The sequence below is a fragment of the Octopus bimaculoides genome, chromosome 1, assembly GCF_001194135.2.
Source record: "Octopus bimaculoides isolate UCB-OBI-ISO-001 chromosome 1, ASM119413v2, whole genome shotgun sequence".
Taxonomy (NCBI): Eukaryota; Metazoa; Mollusca; class Cephalopoda; order Octopoda; family Octopodidae; genus Octopus; species Octopus bimaculoides.
Window position 1 is genome coordinate 34290709 of NC_068981.1, and position 8275 is coordinate 34298983.

The following is an 8275-nucleotide window of genomic DNA, read 5'->3' on the forward strand; positions in this document are numbered from 1 at the left end:
ATATATATATATATATATATATATATATATATATATAAAGAGAGAAAGAGAGAGAGAGAGAGAGATACATACATACATAAATACATACATATATACATGTGTACAAATACACACACATGTAGGCACGTATATATGTATGTGTGTGTCTGTGTCTTTGTCCATGTTCCCCTTCCACTTGACCACAAGTGTTCGTTTGTTTATCTTCCCGTGAGTTAGCAGCAAAAGAAAATGACAATAAATACCAGACTTTAAAAGAAATAAAGAATTGGTTCAATTTTTTCGATTAAATCATTCAAGGTAAGGCCCAGCATGGCCGCAAGTAAAAGATAAAAGTTATATGTTTGTGAATGTGTGTGTTTGACATATTGAGACAAATACAAGCGTGTAACATACAGGCAAATTTATTAACAATGTTCAAATATAAATAAATCCCGTAGATTTCTCAGGGGAACGGATGCAGAAGATCGAGACGTTTCTAGTTTATTGCTGATACTTACCGGTTCCATTGGGACGAACGAGAAAATCGAACAGTCTGGAATCGAACGACAACAATTAATAAGCAATAAAATCCCGGAACTGATTTCGTCATTTATCTTGTTTAGAACAAATATATGAACGGTGCTCGGGTTAAATTTGATATTTTATGTATCTCAGGAACAGTTTGATGTATTATTGAACAGTGAACGGCGCTAGAGTTTATTAAGAATAAAATTATAGTTGACATAGAAGACCTGAAGCCATCTGAATATGGGAAGAGTTATATGTATCATGATTATTCGCGCTGGGGTATCAAAATGCCGACATCATGACTACTGCTCAATGCTCTGTGAATACTGTAAAAGCTGTAAGACGTGACATGGAGAGCTGCAACGGAGACCACGAAGCTGTGACAAGCAGGAAGGGACACAACAGGTGTTTAGAGGGAAGCTGGTATCCAGCAACTGCAGGACAACATGATGGAATATCCGAGCAATGGACTCCGAACTTTGGGAAGAGAGATGGTTGTTGAAATCGCAAGCATGAAGCTGGCTCTCAATGAGTGCCTTCGCTACAACTCGCACAAGAGGCGCAACGAATAAATTCTGACGGTCAAAGCTAAGAAGAACCGCTTGACGAAAGCAAAGAAGCTCTTGAACAAGCTGAAGCATCCTGTTGAGCCGGGGATGATCTGGTTCTTCTCAGATGAAAAGAACTTCTACGAGGACCAGTTGCACAACACCTACAACAAGTGGCTTGCCTACAATCCATTTGATGTCCAATGTATTGTAAACCATGATGGTATCTGGGTGTGCCACCAGTGAGAACGACGTCACACCGTCCTCACATCCTTGTACAGGTTCTTAGACTCAGACGTCTATGTGAAATTACTGGAAACTCTGGTCAAACCCTGGCTGGAGAGGCTATGTGTGTTGCTGCTGGAAGGTCATATGTATTGCAGCAAGATTCGGCTTCTTGTTATACTTCTGGAAAGTGTCAGAAGTGGTTGTCAGAGAATTCCATATGACTTCACCAAACCCAATTTCTGGCCTCTTTATTTCCCTGATTCCCTGTCTAGGGGGCGGTTAAGAAAGACACCAACCTCTCTGCCTGCAACACCAAGGCCAATCTGGTGGCCAAGATCAATGAGGTGTTCGAAGATCTTCCCAGGGACACAGTGAGGAAAGCTTGTGTCAGGTTCCGGAGCCATCTTGAGGCCTCGGGAGAAGCTGAGATCGGCTATTTTGAGTAAACTGTTGTCTCCCAGTCATAATCTGGTTGATATTTTTGATTAAAACACTTTATCTTTGGATGTTATTGTGTTTTCTTTGATGCTAACTGTCAAATTTATCGCGAACACACTGTATATATAAATGTATATATATATATGTACACGCACATACACACACACACACATACACACACAACTACCCCAAAAGCATACTCTCCACTCCAATTATGAAGAAAAGAGAGGATGAAACCGATAAACTGTCCAGTCTGTCTACCCTATGTGAAAGGCCTCTCCGAAAACATACAAAAGATATGCGGCCCATATGACATCAGGGCAGTATTCAAAAGTAATACAACACTTCGCAAATATATCCTTCGAATAAAACCACTAACAGAAGAGAATATGACCAAAATCTGTGTGTACTCCATCCCATGCAGCTGTGGTTAACCCCAAGATTCCGAGTTCGATTCCAGGCAGTGACCTGAACAATAATGATAATAACATCGAAAATGAGAACCCAGATTCGAAATTTCCCGAAGATACCGGATGAAGGCTGGAGGGTATATGAGCCGAAACGTTGTGGTAACAACAAACAATATGAGGACAAATATCCGTCAAATGTAAATAATGTACATTATTCCTCATCTCTTAAATATAGAACTCATAACATTAAAGTTCTTGTTAAATCTCGGTCTTAACATCCCCCTTTCACCTTTCTTAAGCTCTCTATGCACCCAGCAGTATTTTCACATTACAAAAGCTGTACTGTATACAGACAGCCACTTTAATCAACTCTAACTCCACTCCGAGTGACAGATAATCAATTTATTACCAGACACATCGATCCGAATGACAGCCACTGCTTTCAGTAAGATTTTCCTCAACCTAGCTGCAGTTATTGCAGTTACCAGATTGGCTTCCAAACTGAATCGTAATATCTTTTATGCAATCACTTTATCGATCCTTTTTCATTGATTTTGTAATATTTCTTTTCCCCGATAGAAAATCAGAACCCGATATTATACACCGATTAACTCAAAAGGCCCGAGTTCCATCACAGTCCTAGTCACTCTTTTATTGTTTAATGTGGTAATAGTAGTAGCAGCATCAGCAGCAGTATACGTAGTAGTAGTAGTACTGATAGAAGCAGCAGCAGCAGCAGCAGTAGTAGTAGTAGTAGTAGTAATTGTAGTAGTGATAGAAGAAGAAGCAGTAGTAGTAGTAGTAGTAGTAGTAGTAGTAGTAGTAGTAGTAGTAGTAATTGTAGTAGTGATAGAAGCAGCAGCAGCTGTAGTAGTAGTAGTAGTAGTAGTAGTAGTAGTTACTGTTGTTGTTGTTGTTGTTGTTGTCGAGGCTGTCGTTGCAGAGTAAGCAATCTTATATCAGATTTGTTGCTAGGGAGAGAGGATGTAGAACTTTACTGCTTTGGTCAAAACGTTTCAGGCTGGTTATTTGATAATGCCTTCTTGTGGTGTCGGACATCGTAAAGGAAGAAAACCAGTTAATATATCATTCTTTCTATTCATGACAAGGTATACTCTTTCACGATACAGGATTCCCCGCGAAGGGTAATAGGAAGACTTTATAAAGGCGGCGAGCTGGCAGAAACGTTAGCACGCCGGGCGAAATACTTAGCGGTATTTCGTCTGCCGCTACGTTCTGAGTTCAAATTCCGCCGAGGTCGACTTTGCCTTTCATCCTTTCGGGGTCGATTAAACAAGTACCAGTTACGCACTAGGGGTCGATGTAATCAACTTAATCCCTTTGTCTGTCCTTGTTTGTCCTCTCTATGTTTAGCCCCTTGTGGGCAATAAAGAAATAAGAAACGTTAGCACGCCGAGCGAAATGCTTAGTGGTATTTCGTCTGTCTTTACGTTCTGGGTTCAAATTCCGCTGAGGTCGACTTTGCTGTCATCCTTTCCTGGATCGATAAATTAAGTACCAGTTGCGTACTGGGGTCGATCTAATCCACTGCCCTCCCTACCCCAAAATTTCGGACCTTGTGCCTAGAGTAGAAAAGAATAGGAAGTCTTTATAATTGTTCTAATTGATTAGTTAGCGGAGAAAGGGAAGCACTCGTGACTTTTTTAAGGCTTCATAGAGTGTTGGAAAGAAGTGGGGAAGGAAGCGAGGAAGTTGTCATCTGGTCGGAAAAAACCTGTCTCGAATGTGTGCAGAAGAGTAGAGTTAACTAATGGTACCCCATGGCTAGGTGATGATGTTAAACGGGTGACGTATTAGTTGTGCCACCGCAAAAATAAGAATAATAACTTCTGGCGGGAATTCGCATAGGTTCCGTCAACTAAATTTCACTCAGAGGGGTTTGGTCGAGTCGGAGTTATGGTAAGATCTCTGACTGCACAATGAGATCGAACACGAAACCACATAGTTTCGAAACGAATTTCATAACCATGAAGCCATACTTTCGCACAAGATTTTATTTGTTTACTATGTGGCTCTCTTAGGTTTTCCAAAATCGATAAAGAAAACAGTGAAAAAACTATAGCCATCATTCACAAACAAATGCCACCTGCTGGCATATATCACACGTTCATTGTTTTAGATGCCTAAGAGGTTGCCAGCAGATGCATTCAACCTTTCGCCTCCTACCTACTTTTGATTTAGTGGAACAATGAAAATGTAACGACTGCAAAGAAAGACGGCTGCACCAGCTCTTGTTTGATACTCATTTCAGCTGAGTGGACTGGAATAACGTAGAAGGAAGAGCCTTACTCAAGGATACAACGCATGACATGGTCCTGGAGTCGAACCCACGACATTATCATCGTGAAATTTTCGAAGTATTGGCGTGTAATTCATTCAATAATATTTCTCCATTTTGACTCGATTAATTTTTCCATATTACAGTTTTTTTTTTTTGTGTCTCGACATTAATTTTCGTGTTTCACAGCTTCGTTATCTCAGTAACATTTCTACATTGTTTAACATGTTTTTCTTTATTTCTGTTTCATTTTTTTTTCTTACTATACAATTCAATCTTCCGCATTAAATTAATAAATTCAAATTTTCTTATTAAACTGAATTTCTTTTAAACTATCCCATACATCCAATGATAAAAATAAAAAACAAATGAAAATGCTAAAGTTGGATAAATAAAAAGATGCGACGAAGATTAAATTTCAGATAAGTGCTGACATTAAAATTCTAAATAAAATGTCTATGAAGAATCAACAATCAAAGTTACATCATTTAATAAGATGATATTGATTTCAGTTATCTAGACACTTCGATTGCATTAGAAGAAAAAACATGTAGTTAAAGAAAAATGAGTTTATAGTGAAGGTAGATTTCTCAAGCAACAGCTGTTTATTACAAACTTGGAAGAAAGACGAAAGCAAAAGTCCACATGTACTTTAACGGTTTCTGGTTTAGGCACAAGGCTAGATGTTTTAAGGTGAGGAGGTTAGGCATCATTGACTCCATTATTTGGTTGATATTTTATGTTATCAACTCCAGAGGGATGAAAGACAAAGTTCACCTGTGCGGGATTTGATCTTAGACTATAAAGAATCGGAAGAAATGCGACAGGGTACTTTTTCCGACGCTCTAATGTCTCTGCCAGCTCACCACCTTTGCATGTATTTATATTGGTTTCAAATTTTGGCACAAGGCCAGCAATTTGGGCTTATTGTAAGCCAGTAGAGAGAGAAAGAGAGAGAGAGAGAGAGAGAGAGAGAGAGAAAGGGAGAGGGGGAGAGAGAAAGAGAAAGAGAAATAGTACTGCAACCATGAGATATAGCTTTATTTAGAACAGACAGCCAGCGAGCAAAGAACACCATCCGGTCCGTTGTCATAGACTAAAAAATATCAGTTATTCAAGCATGTAGAACCCCATGGTGAACATTTATCTCTATTACATTACTACCTTAGACAATAATTACAATATATTTGATACGGTTTATTGAAGAACCATATATACTTATTACAGAGGACGAAAATAGGTTGTTGTGACTTGCATTGTTTTTCTGTAAAAAGAACAACAATCATGGGAGGAAGTGGATGGAAAATGCTTTTATCCACAAATCGGAATAGGGTCACATATTTCAATCGTTTGAAGATGACCTGTGTGCACTGCTACTATTATAATAATTATTGCTGCATAATTAATTTCAAATTAAAACAATCTGATTGTAATTAAAGGAAATTAATTTGATTACGAACAATATTTGATTCATTCTTTTGGAGTTATTTTCTCAGAGAGAGAGAGAGAGATAGATAGATAGATAGATATGCAAGTATGTATGTATACACACATACACAAGCAAACACACACACGTAAACGCACGCACGCACACATACATATATAAGGAGTAAGATATATTCGAGTAAAGAAAATATTTATAAGCAGCCATTTTGGAATGGAAAGGCTTGAGTCAGAAATGAAAACTAACATGCAAGCTCATTTAATCGGAAATTTACCCATATGTATTATCAGCACAACCTTATATCTAATTAGCAAACTAACACTTAACAAACTAAGATTATTAAGCTTAAGAATATCAAACTAATAAAACAATTGTAAATGGAGAAACGAATTACAAACCATACATCACAACATCTGTGGTTTAGTTTCGATTCTTGACTGTATCACATCTTTATATACAATGATGATTATTTTGATCTAGGCATGAACATCACACAATTTCGAACCCTACGAATCCAAGTTCTATTTTCTATACAACATATCAATATAGTTCTAGGTTGGCTTTATCTTATAGTCTTCGCTTACCTCGAAAAACGGAATCAAAGTATGTTTTAAGTAAATTACCGCAGTTTCACAGTTTCCGTATTATTTGTTTTGCTAAAGCAGAATAAGTCATCTGAAGTCATTTGAAGTCCAATCTAGCGACTGAGATAGGTGAAGTATAAGAATAACTACAACAGCAAAAGTAATTAAATAAACTGCTCCATTTTACTCAATTTGAAATCACTCAGAGACAGCTGGCTTCCCAATTCTAATCACATCCATATCTGATTCGATATAGTGTTGATAGATAATCACAAGTACTAAAAATACATCACGTCTTGGTTGAAACTATACAGAGACAAGGGTGCAGTACATGTGGTTTATCGTCTTTCACTTTTGTTTCTGTCTTTGTTATTTATTTATTTTTTTATTAATCTCTAATTTTATTTTATTTCCTCCTCGACCATTTCGATTTGTTTTATTTTATCTCAAGCATCTTTCTATTTTTCTATCATGTTTACTAATTCCTTTATGCATACTAGAATAACGGTAATCTTTTGTAACTTTATTCAGATGGCATGGCTTCATTAGCAATTAAAACCGTGTGGACCATAGTATTTCACTGGTATTTGTTCTATCCTCTAGCTTCCTCAGAAGAATGAAAGAAAGTCAACCTTGGTTAAATTCGAATGTAGAACATCAATAGACGGAAGTATATACTGCATTGCGTGTTACTCAGTGCAATACCGATTCCGCCACATCCATAACCTTCACATAATACAGGCAATATCCAGATAATAAGTCAAGTGTGGGTGCTGCAAAGCTGTGATAAATTATTGAGAACCCAATTTACAATGCATATTCAATTTCAGTTCAGCCCAGCCCACATCATTTCGCTATATGTGAGTTGAACAAAAATTGAACAATGCGTTGCACATCGCGCTCTCTATAACATATCACAGCTTTGCAACACCAACAGTGTGATGGTTAATAAATTTTAAAAGCCAATCCTGCCTTCCACTAAACACGCTACAAGATGGCAGTGCAGTATTGAACCAAAAGCACTTTATGGTCGTGATAAAATTAGTAGAGCGCCGACCAAAATGCATTATTGTATTTAGTTGAGTCTCTTAGCGTTCTGACTTCATATACCGGAGAGGTAGACGTTGCTTTTCAATGTTGTGAGTTCGATAGACTAAGTACTAATGATTTACTTGAGTAGTGATAATTGATTGAACTATCCACCAACAAGTGTAGTCGTGTATCTGCATTAGAAATCAATTTAACCAGGGGAAGTTCTATCAATGTTGTGGAAACTGCCCATTTTCTTCTCTTTAACCAGCTTTTAAAAGCATAACAGAATTAACTGAACAAAAATAGTTGGATAACAACATCTAAGATATTCAATATTAATAAATAACTAATGTGTTAACAATGTTTTGCTTTAATGTTATGCTGTAACTACAGAATGTCTCTATAGATTTTTGAATCACTACTTGTAATAAACAAATGTGAACGCCTTGTATTTTATATACAGTGTCTTTGTGGACAAAAAAGAAGGGTCAGCCAATTTAGTTTCGATCGCTACATGGTGGGGGTTAAAGTCTTCGCTGTATATTTTTTGTTTATTAGGCATTTCGTTGGTATCTCGGATTGCAAAAGGATAATCTTCGAATTGCGATATGATTTAACGGTCGTGAGTCAATAAGAGTCACACTTCGTGTTCATATTATCAATAGCCTTAAGGCGGTGAGCTGGCAAAATCGTTAACACGTTAGGTAAAATTCTTAGCAGCATTTCGTTCGTCTTTACGTTCTGAGTTCAAATTCTGCCGAGGTCGACTTTACATTTCATCCTTT